General features: G+C 37.6%; 1 protein-coding gene across 1 annotated transcript in view; it reads left to right on the top strand.

Annotated features, from left to right (window-relative positions):
* The window catches only part of PTPRD (protein tyrosine phosphatase, receptor type, D), a 1,328,567-nt gene that overhangs the window by 246,661 nt on the left and 1,069,554 nt on the right, over positions 1-12,352 (top strand). The window lies entirely within an intron of this gene.

The following is a 12,352-nucleotide window of genomic DNA, read 5'->3' as shown; positions in this document are numbered from 1 at the left end:
AGTTCTCAAGCCTTGGAAATTAGCTTGCTGTCATTGCAGCAGTCTGCTACCGTTAAGACCCATTATTTTAATTTCTTACTGCTGTTCCTGTTGAGAAATCACCTATGCAAACTCTTGTTTTATATAAATCAAATATGATTATAAGTATCTCTTATAATGTGACAAGAATGACTAATATCAGAAATTGAAAATTAGATTAAGGTGTCTGTATCTTGGGACATTTACTCTATCATATAAGTCAGATTTTCTCTGAATGGATTTATTTGTTTCTGGTTTAGTATGAAATATTGTAAACTCCCTTGACTGAAGTCAAGCAGGATATCATTCCCTGAATAATGGGAATAATATATGAATAATGGGGGGGGAGGGGGGGGGGGAAAGAGGGGAGAAGGGAATTTTGGTATTATGATAAATGTGTGTAGTATTGTACAAGAGCCAGCTCAGGAATTATCAGCTCAGTTCAGTGATAGGTCTGTCATATTCTTCCACCCTTTCTAATCCATTTAGGTGGGGTTTTGTCTGCACGATTCTGGGGGGGGGGGGGAAAGAGGGGAGAAGGGAATTTTGGTATTATGATAAATGTGTGTAGTATTGTACAAGAGCCAGCTCAGGAATTATCAGCTCAGTTCAGTGATAGGTCTGTCATATTCTTCCACCCTTTCTAATCCATTTAGGTGGGGTTTTGTCTGCACGATTCTGAATCCTAGAGGAAGTATTGAGTCCATGTTGGCATGTGCCTGCTCTGCATCTTTGCTTAACACTAATAGCTTTTATTAGACCAAAATGCACTGAGTCAGTTACACAGCACAGTGAGTCTGCAACATATATAACTTCTCTACAGCTATCAGAGAATTAAACCGTCCTCTTTTATTTTACATTCCACTTAGGCTAGAGTATACCATATGTTACACAGCAAACTGATTTGCAAATGGTAACTTAAACTGGAGAATAAATATCTTTGTTTTGTTTTGTTTGTTTTTCCCCTAACAAGTGATAAATCTCATCATTATGTATTAGATGTTAGACTTTACATAATTCCAATTTTTAAGAAATTCACAGTCACAGAACAGCCCAGGTTGGAAGGGACATCAAAAGACTGTCTGACCCAAATTGTTGTGAGAAAGGGAAATTATCACAGAATCACAGAATTGTAGGGGTTGGAAGCGACCTTTGGATATCACATTTGGAGATCCCCTACCAAAGCAGGCTCACCTTGACCAGGCTGGCCAGGAACGCATCCAGGAGAGTTTTTAATGTCTCCAGAGAAGGAGACTCCGCTACCTCTCTGTGCAGCCTGTCCCAGTGCTCTGACACTGTCAAAGCAAAGAAGTTTTCCACATGTTCAGACGGGACTTCCTGTGGTCCAGCTTGTGTCTCTTATCCTTTGTACTGTCACCAGAAGAGCCTGACCCCATCCTCTTGACACTGACCCTTTAGGTATTTATAAGCATTGATAAGATCCACTCTCAGTCTTCTCCAAGCTAAACAGGCTCAGGTCTCTCGGCCTTTCCTTATAAGAGAGGTGTTCCATTTGCTTGATCAAATTTGTATCCCTCAGCTGGACTCTTTCCAGTAGTTCCCTGTCTTTCTTGAACTGGGTGGCCCAGAACTAGACACTGTTATATATCTTTATCTAGCATCCTATTCAATCACGTCTTGAAAACCACTACTGCTGTTGACTCTACTACATCCCTAGAGAGCCTGTTCCAGTGGCTGACTGTTCTTACCGTAAAAAATTTGGTTTGTTTTGATGAACCTTTCCCTGTGCAACTTGTACCTGTTCCCCTTTCCATGTAACTTCTCATGAAGAAAGAGCCTCTGTCCCTTTTTTAGCTGCCTTTAAGCACTGGAATACTGTGATGAGGTACACCCTGAGCCTTCTCTTCTCCAGAAAGGAAAGACTTACATCCTTCATGGAGTCTTTCCTCATAGGTCAGATTCTACATACTTTTGACCATTTTTGTCACCCTCTTTTGGACCCCCTCCAGTCTGTCTGTGTCTTTCTTGAACAATGGGGACCAGAATAGGATACATTACTCCAGGCACACAGCCTAACATGTGTTGAATAGAGTGAGGTGATCACGTCCCTCTGTCTCAGCTAGTAATGCTAGTAATGTTAAAATTCACAGAGCTCTTGCTAGCCCAATCCTCCAGCCTGTCCAGATTTCTCTGCAAGTTGTGTCCCCCTTCTGACATGCTCATGTCACTACTCAGTTTATTGTTATCAAGCCATTGATTCTTAGTCACTCTGTTGCTCAGTTATTTAAATTCTAGAGTCTCAAGTAGTTAATGTAACAAGACAGTAGGAAAAAAGATGCCAAACTATAAGATAGGCTCTATGCATTCAAGTACTTCTTGCTAAGCATAAAAATTGGTTCAAAAGAATGTTGCTCCAGTGTGTTTCATGTAAAACTGACTACTATGAAAAACTAATTTTTCTGTTACTTTTTCACAGAATTATTTATATTTGAAAAAAACATTTTAAAGTTAAGTTTTATCTCACTTCAGCTATGCCTCCAGTTCAGCACTCACAATATGAGACAGGGGTGTCTTATTACTTCCAGTACACACTCACAACTTTGCAAAAACCCCCAAAATTGTTGGCAGATAAAATTATTACCTCCAAGATCCAAGCAGACAGAAATTTTTCCTTCTGCTGCCTATAAGGCTTTGACCTTCATTCTGTAAGTAAAACTCTTCTGGCCTAAGTGGAAATTGTGCTCATGTAAAGACTACAGGTTATTTGTAGCTTGTATCCAGAGCTTAACCTTCAGTGCTGATGTATAATGAGGAGAAACTAGTGTATGTTTTCCACAGAAAGTCTTCATGAGACAAAAGTAGTTAGGAATATAATGTTTATTAAACAAATAACATTGTTCTCTGACTTGTGGTAATCAAAGACAAAAGTTGGAATCAGTGTTTATTAAAAAGTTAGTAACAAAGAAATTAATCTATTAGAACATAAATTGGAACTATTAGTACAGTGACTTAGGCCAGTAAATATATGAACTCTCCTGATAAAAGGTAGCTCTTTTTGTTTCATATATAGAATTTCTGTTCTTTCTGAAATTGAGATATGAATACAATAATTTTTGAAGTGATCTGGAAGTAATGATAATCAGTTCTTATGTTTTATGTAAATCAATTAAAATTCTGTTTATTTCAAAAGAATCTTTAGGAAACTGTATGGAAAATTGTCTATGTCATTTTTAAAATACTGTATGAAATCTCGCAATATATTTTTTTCCCCTTAAGCACTTTCTGGAAAATCAGCATGCTGGGGTGCCTCTGAAGTACTCATACATGAATGCATGCAGCATGGGGAAGAAAAACAGGAAATTAGTGATCTAGGTAGAGTTACAGGATCTCGATCTTGCTAGAATCATGGTGATACAGTGGAGTGGATCACATGATTGGAGTGATGCAATGGAGGGATAAAAGCTTTTTAGTAAGGACAGAGCAGGAAGATTAGGAGGTAGAGTTGCCCTTTACATGAGAGAGAAGCTGAAATGCATGGAGCTCTGCCTGGGGATGGAGAATCAACCAACTGTGGTTTTTTGGGTAAGGATTAAAGAACAGACCATTATGGATGACATAATATTGGATCTCTCCTGTAGACCACCTGAACATGAAGAACAAGTAAATGAGGCCTTCTACTAATAACTAACTAACTAACTAAATAAATAAACTAACTAACTAAATAAACTAACTAACTAAATAACTAACTAAATAACTACTAACTAACATTTGAAGGTCCTGGTAGTCATGGGGGACTTCAGCCATGCTGATATCTGCTGAAACAGGGACAGCGCAACAGGGCATAAACAACCCAGTATGTTTCTAGGGAGCTTCATTGACAACTTCCTGACCCATGTGACAAAGGAACCTAAGTGGAGAGGTGCGCTTCTAGACCTCATACTCATACACAAGGAAGGGCTTTTTGGCAATGTGAAAGCCAAAGGCAGCCTTGGTTGCCATTACCATGGTGGAGTTCGGGATCTTGAGAGGAAGAACTAGGGCAAAAAGCAAGATAACAACCCTGAACTTCAAGCAGGCATTGGCTTCTTCAAGCCTGTGCTTGAAATAATCCCATTAGATAAAGCCTTGGTTGGAATAAAACCCCAAGAATAGTTGTTCATGTTCAAGGCTCATGTCCTGCAAGCTCAGGAACAGTCCATCCCAATCAGCAGGAATTCAGGCAAAAAATGTCAGGGGGCCTGCATGGAAGAACATAGTGATCTTGGATGAAAGTCAGACATAAAAAGGGAGTATATGAAAGGTGGAAACAAGGGCAGTTAACCTGGGAGGAATACACTGTCTAAACATGCAGAGATGCAGGTAAGAAAACCAAAGCCCGGGAATGGAATCTAGTGAGGGATCTCAATGGCAACAAGAAGGGCTTTAAGTACATCAACAGCAAAAGGACGATAGGGAAAATATCGTCCCACTGCTGTATGAGGTGGGGACCTTGGTGAAACAGGACATGGAATAGGCTGAGGTACAGAATTCCTTCTTTTGCTTCTGTCTTTACTCGTAAGACTGACCATCATAAATCCCAGATATATGAAACCAGGGACAACATCTGGAGCAGGGAAGATGTGAAAAAGAATTAGGCTAGGGAATGCTTAAGCAACCTGGACATGCATAAGTCCATGGGCTTTGATGTGTTGTGCCCAAGAGTGCTGATGGAGATGCCTGATGTCATTGAAAAGCCATTCTTGATTGTCTTCAAAAGATCATGGTGCCTAGGAGTCACCTAGTCTGAGGACTATAGGAAAGCAAACGTCACTCCTGTCTTCAAGAAAGACAACAAGACATACAGGCCTGTCAGGCCTCACCTCTGTCCTTAGGAAAGTGGAGGTCATGGTGCAGCTGATGGAGCAGCTAATCTTGGAAACTATTTTCTGGTAACTGACTGACAAGAAAATCACCAGGAGCGCTCAGCATGGATTCACCAAGGGGGATTAATGCTTCACCAACCTGATAACCTTCTATGGTGAAATGACAGGCTTGGTAGATGAGGGGAGAGCAGTGGATATTGTCTACCTAGACCAGCATGGCTTTTGACATGGTCTCTGTCACCCAACACTAAGGGGGCAGACAGGTTCTTTTAGAAATCTTTTAGGAAGATAGAATGATGACAGCAGTGTTACCAGGGGTCAGGAGCAGAGAGTATCAGTCACATCCTTCCATGACACCCCCATAGACAAGTTCTTGGTAATTGGTCTGGAAGTGGACAGTGAGGTGGATTGAAAACCAACTGAACAGGCAAGCTCAGAGGGTGGTGGTGTATGGAATGAAATCTGCTTGGAGGCTGGTGACTAGCGATGTACACCAGAGGGTAATATATCTCCAAGAATGATCTGGAGGATGGGGCAGAAAGTACCCTCAGCAGGTTTGCTAATGACACAAAACTGCAAGTGGCTGGTGCACTAGAGTTGTGCTGCCATTCAGAGGGACCTCTGTAGGCTGGAGAAATTGGCTAACAATCTCCTCATGAAGTTCAGAAGTTGCAAAGACTGACTCCTGGGAAGGAATAAGCTCAGGCTGGGGGTCATCCATCTGGAAATGGCTCTGCAGAGAAGGCTACGGGGAACAGACCAGCAATGTATCCATTCCACAAGGAAGGCCAAGAGCTTCCCAGACTGCATTAGGTGGACCATTGCCAGCCAGTCAAGGGAGCCCTTCCCCCCTGCTCTGCACTGGTGCGGCCACACCTGGAGTATAGTATCCACTTTTGGGCTCCCTAAAAGACCCAGAGAGAGATGGAACTACTGGAGTGAGTCCAACAAAGGGCCACAAAAATGATTTAGGGGCTAGAGAAACTCTCCTCTGGGGAAAGGCTAAGAGAATAGGGACTGTTCAGCCTGGAGAAGGGAAAGCTCAATGTATGCAAATATCTGAAGGGAGGTTGTAAAGAAAATTGAGCCAGGATCTTCTCAATGGTGCCCAGTGACAGGATAAGAGACAATGGGGACAGACTGAAGTACGGGAGATTCTGTCTGAGCTTAAGCAAAGCTTTTTTTTTTTTTTGACTTTGGGGTGACTGATCATCTGAATAGGTTACCCAGGGAGGTTGTGGAGTTTCCATCCTTGGAGATATTAGAAAAACACAGAGTGCACCCAGTGACAGGACAAGAGGCAGTGGGCACAAACCAAAACACAGAAGGTTGCTCGTGTTCAGAAGGAAACAGTTTTTCACTACAAGGGTGACTGAGCACTGGCACAGGGTGCCCAGAGAGGTTGTGGAATCTCCATCCTTGGAGATATCTGTCTGACACAGTCCTGTGCAACTTTCTGTAGATAACACTGCTTGAGCAGGGAGGTTGTACAAAATAACCCCAGAAGTCCCTTCCAACTTTAACCATTCTGTGATTCAGGGCTTTATGAGTGTGGTATTTTTGACATTGGTAGATAGACTGTTTCTTATGTGGTCTATAACCTCAACATCAATCCTGAAAAACGATTGCTACAGCTCACAGCTGGCAGCTAAGCAAAGCTTTAATTAAAAAGCTACTCATCCAATACTGGGTAACCTCTTTGGAAAACAGCTCCATGCATGGGTCAAGTATTGAAAATAGAAGTGGAAGTATTTTAGATAATTTCTTATGGAAGATGAATGCTTACAATTTGAATTTTAAGTCCCCACAACTTAATTGTTAAACATTAGTATAATCCTTGACCTCCTACTCAACAGAAAACCATTTTTATGTCCAAAGGGAATGCCTACCTGCTAGTCTTTGAATATCTTTTTATTCAAGGACATTAAAAACCCCCACGTATGTTTCTAAAATTGCAATTATTTGGAAGTATTTTTGTTACCATTATTAAAATCCTCTTTTTTTAACAATAGCATTATACATATAAGTTCATTAACTGTTAGTTGAATTGGGTTATTTTACTATTCTCTTCAAACCCCTAGAGCTCTAGAGAACTTCAATTTAAAAATTAATAAAACCAGTAAAGATCTTGAAAAGTGAAATTTATTTTGATCCTGGGAGCAAAGCTCTAGTTATTGTAACTTAGAAAGTTGTATCTGCTGTTAATTTTATTTTAACTAGTGTTAAAAGGTAGCACTGAGCTAAAAAATATGGAGTACAGTTTCGGTTATATTGATGCTAGCTGCATTAACACTTTTCTAATTGGCCTAGAGATCAGCCGTAGCTTCTTCCGGCTTTGCTGCTCATTAGCAGAATAAAACATTCTCTATGTCAAGCTTTGGAAACAAGGTATGATAAGCTGATCATTCACAAAAGAGAAACTTGTGGAACTATCAATAACATAACTTCAAAGAGCAGGACATGGTAGCTTAAGACAACAGAAACTATGAAAAAAAATGGGGATCTTTTTGGTTTGCTTCTGTCTACTATGCAGATGTTTTATATATCAACACAATAAAGGAATTCACTATGTTGTAAAGTACTAAAGATAATGCATTTTTAGATTTGATGCCTGCTTCCTATTCAGTCAAGCTAGTAATTCAATATGAGGTACAATGTTACATCTCATTTTATCATGAATTATCATTTATGGAGTCTTCCAGGTAGAGAAATCTTTGATTACCCAGATCATATTTAAACATTGACTGAGATGAAAGTTCTCCCCACTGACTATATCCATTCAACCCTGTTCTTTTGTTTGCATTAAAATTATACACCAATACTGACCTGTTGAAAATATGTTAAATTGAATCTTGATGTTCCCAGTATATTGTTTTCATCACTGTTAGGTCAGCAGTCTTCAGGGAAATGAGATAAATGTCCCTGAAATTATTTTTCTCCATTATTATGAAGAACCAAGTTTTCAGTGTTTATAAGACATATCTATACTTTAGATTCTACAGAGAAATGTGTAAGTAGACATAGATAGACATAGTGTCTGATATATTTTTACCTCACCTATCTGCAAATTGGATATTCCTGACTCTCCAGAGAGAAAGGGAGACAAAAAGGATGAAGCTGAGTAGTATGAAGGGGAAGAAGGGGGCAATTGTCTTAGAAACGGGGAGAGGATTAAATTTCATTATCTTCCTGTATAGTTTTCAAAGAAGCTTCAAGGAAAAAAGTGACTTTTTTATTTGCATAGTAGCTGGATTTTTTTGTTTGTTTTTCATATAGCATGTAAAAAGACTGGTGTGCAGAATTTCAGCTTACCCTTTTTGCAAAGGTTTTTGTTTAAAGATAGAAATGTATTTGCACTTTCGGTGAATTGCTCTCCTTTGAGTTTTAGTTTTGTTTCTTTTTCAGATTTTAGCATGATGTAAGAAATAAATTTGCTGCCATTCAAGCACCTAATTTTGCATGAAGTTTGCGTGTGAAAGTGGTAGTACTTTATTGTCTGATTATTATATTTTTATAAATGAGGTTTACTCATGTAAATTATTTGCTTCCTATAAATCCTTTGAACTTCAGCTAGTCACTCTGCATAGATTAAAGGTTATATAATTGCTTTCCAAATACCCATGCACTAAAGATGGGAAAAGTGTCCCACTGCTCCTGTTGACATTAAACATCTTTGTTGAATTTTTTGTATGTATTCATGAAGACAGCAGGATTAATTCTTCTTAGTGATATCTGTCCATTTAAAAAATGTTACTTTTTTAGGCAATGTATTGATCAGCAGGCTTGCTTTCCTGGGGTACATGAGCAATAGAAAGGGAGCCTTTCAACATGTACAGCTTTGAATCTCTTCAGTGACTTACTAGGGAGAATGAGCAGCTTGGGTTGTTTCAAGATCAGGGAGCATTTGATATTCAGATATGAGAAGAAAAGGAAATAAACAGTTACAAAATTTTCAGAAGCAAGAACTTTCATTGGTGCCCTGAAAAGAATAATTAGTTCATTTGGAAATCCTTCTGTGGAAATATCAAAACACTGGTACATAGGGGTTTTACTGAAGGTTTCTAACCCAACTTTTCCCACTTCAGCTACAAAGATGTCAGTGGGATATAAACTGAGCAGTCATAACTATTTGTGCAAGCAAAACAGAGAAAGATCTGTCTGCTAAAATGTGTACAGTCATGCTGAAAGGAAGCACAGTCCTATTTACCACAGAAAAATAAAAATTGTCCAGAGTCCTAGAACTACTTTGTTCTAGTCCAAAGCTGACCTGTCAAATAAGCTGTTAAAACTGACTAAAGTGTTGGGAACTACGTATCCCTTTTTAATAACCTTTCTAGTAAAAGTACTGATATTTTCCCATGAGCTGTAGAAATTAAACAATATTCGTTCAGTTATACCTGTATTTTGGTAGGAATTAGTGGGAGAAATACAGAAGAAATCCAGGCAGACCTTAGCAAGATCTGTGAAGTTTTAGATTATTAGGCTACTTCACAAAAGCAGGTACATGAGTATACATTTGGGCTGTTAGACATATGTGAAAAAACTAATTACTAGTAAAATTGATGGGTTTTTTATTTTGTTTTAAGCATTAGCCCAGAAGATATTTATCTAAAATCTGCTGATTGTACGAAAGTGCTTAGGTGATTCAGGACAAAGGAAGACAGTCCATAGTGAGGCTATATGCCTAGAATTTTTGACTGTTAAGGCCCTAGTAATGTTTGACAAACAGCAAGATTTAACAAAAAGGAAAGAAAAATTGCAAGACTGCTGCACTGGCTGTTTGGAAGAGAACTTATTTATTTAGTAGCCCAGGGGCTAAGTATTTGCACAGATGGTACACCTTCAAATTTTCCATCCCTGACAACTCGGCATTTCACTGTCAGTACCTAAAGCTATGCTGGAAGTAAAAAGTTCAGTCTCCTCCCTTGTTTCACTTTCTCTAGGCTCCCACTTGGGATTTTTTTATTCTGACAATACCCATACTTTCTGATGATGGCGATGAATGTTCTTTAAACATGTGATATTGTCGTGACATTTTACCTTTGAGCTAAAACATCTGGAATATTACTGAGTAGGTTAGCTGCTGAGTATGCTATCACCTCCTCTTCTGATGCCTGGTTAAAACAAAACTGAGAAAATATCTTCACTCTTATTATTTTAAAAGAAATTATGACTGCCTAGATAAGCTTTCATTCTTCCACCCATTTTAACCATAGAAATAAATTAGCAGGTTTAATTTTTTTCACTGTAGTTAAGAACAGAATGATTAAAAGAAAGGAAATTCTCCAAAAATCCAAGTAATCAATAAAGAAATAATGTTGCAGGTTTCTAAACCATCAAACTCTTCTGGTTGTAGAATTTTCCAAAACAAAAGTTCACCCACACGGAAATCAGTCAACACCTCTGTATATATTCCGGAAGACAAAACCAGTTTATGTCATTTACACTACCCTTGTGTACTGAAGGCATATGCAAAAATTTCACAATTAAGAGAGTGGATCCACTAAGTGGCAAAATTTGGCCTTAAATGTTGCTTTATTCTCCTGTGAAATTCTGTATGTTACTTTATGAACACTTTACAACATGCTGAGAAATTAACAGCTAGTTCTGCCTGGAAAAACTTCTCCAGACTGACTCTAATACTGCAAGAGCATTGCGTGTTTTGTTAATAATTTCCATTACTTCTTTAAAACTGTAACTCTGTTGATGGTGAAATGTGGGCTTTTTTTTGCATTGCCAACATTCATAAATCTTGAATGAAGAAGGAAAACGTCCCTACTTCCTCTGAAATTCATGATATTTTGTATTATCACACATAATTACTTTTCCTTTAAGAGGCTTCACCACTAACATATATTTATTAATCCAAATTGTCTTTTCAAAAAACTTGGGCTAAATAAGAATAGTAGTAAACCCACTAAATTCTTCAATCCATATGTTCCTGTCAATTTCAGTGTTGGTTTTGCTGAAGTGAAGATGATAGAAAAGAACTTCCTAAAGCTTCCTGACAGGTTTTTAGGACTCCTGAAATATAATCTGCATGGACAGACCCCTCGCACCACCGTAGCAATGTACTGGATCAAAGGGATTGTTAAGCAACCAGACACATGATAACTAATCTTTTTTTTCAATAACTTTTTGAGGGAAACACATTTTTCTACATGTCGTATTGTCCCAAGGCTCAGTGCACTTGCATCTTTCAAACAGCTAGACAATTTCCTGAAAATAGCCCATCCCCACAGAATTTTCTACACACAAAGAGATCATAAACCTAAGAAAAATACACACTGAGAATATTTTCATATATGTGGCTCAGAGTAGCTTTATGGTAGATACAAATGATTTGAAGTATAAATAAAAATGTTATAGATTATAAAAGTATTTAGGAGGAACAGTAGTATATAATAAAGCAATAAAACATGTTCATTTTCAATGCTGATATCTTGTCTACTCATACTTCAAATGCTTTTACAACATGAGTATTCAGTCTGTTGTTTGGGGTTTTTCTTACCGTTGTACTTAATAAAGTCGTGTGTGTCCTCTGATAGTACTTAAATACACAGAAAGTCTGTCCAGTACTTAATGAGAATTCTTTCACTCACATATATCACCATTTCAGGATTTTTATGACACCAGCTTGCTTACATTTCGGTGTTACTTTCAGCAAAATCTGCAGGGGCAATTAATGGAAGTTCTTTGAGATAAATCATTCTGTTCCATAATGATGAATCTATATAAATTTTAAGGGAAGTTGTTTGAATAAACCAAATAGAAAGGATAGAAAAATAGAACCGTTGCAAATTGTCTTTAGGAAGCTTTAGGAAGCATTAGGAAGCTAAAACAACTTTCTCAAGCTTTGTAAATTGCAGATAAAGAGAAGATTACGATATATCTGATATAAAGTCATGTTTTCATGTCTTCAAAAGAGCAGAAAAATCATTAGGACCTATGATGAGGTGAAACATTTCACTCTAAACCGATTATTCAAAGCGTTCTTGGGAAACAGCATCTTTCAGCTCTCAGAATCAGGAATAATGTACCAAATATTAGTATTATCTGTGTGATATAACCTGGATTATGTGCTGGTTACATGAATATACTTGTAAAATTCATAAGTAATAGAATTTTCGTGGATTAAATGCTAGATCCTAAATATTCAGAGTTTTTGGCTTCAATATGTATGTGATCTTTTAAAAATATCATTATATCTGATTTCCATGAAAAGCAAGCATTGGCTATATTTCTCCTGTCTGTAAAGAGATGAAAGATACATGCTAACTCTGCTTCAGAATTTATTTCAATTTTAATTCTATTTTTTACAGTTTATAACATAAAGCACTGGCCTTACACATTGCTATAGTGCATCTTCAAATTTATACAGCTATGCTTTCTTGGGTCTTTTACTCTTTTTTTTTTTTTTTTTTTTTTTTTTTTTTTTTTTTTTTTTTTTTTTTTTTTCTTTTAAAAAAAAAAAAAAAAAAAAAAAAAGTTCTAGGAAAAATATTAAACCC

This window comes from Calidris pugnax, unplaced genomic scaffold (assembly GCF_001431845.1).
Source record: "Calidris pugnax isolate Ruff unplaced genomic scaffold, ASM143184v1 scaffold178, whole genome shotgun sequence".
Classification (NCBI taxonomy): Eukaryota; Metazoa; Chordata; class Aves; order Charadriiformes; family Scolopacidae; genus Calidris; species Calidris pugnax.
This window is presented reverse-complemented; position numbering and strand designations above follow the sequence as displayed.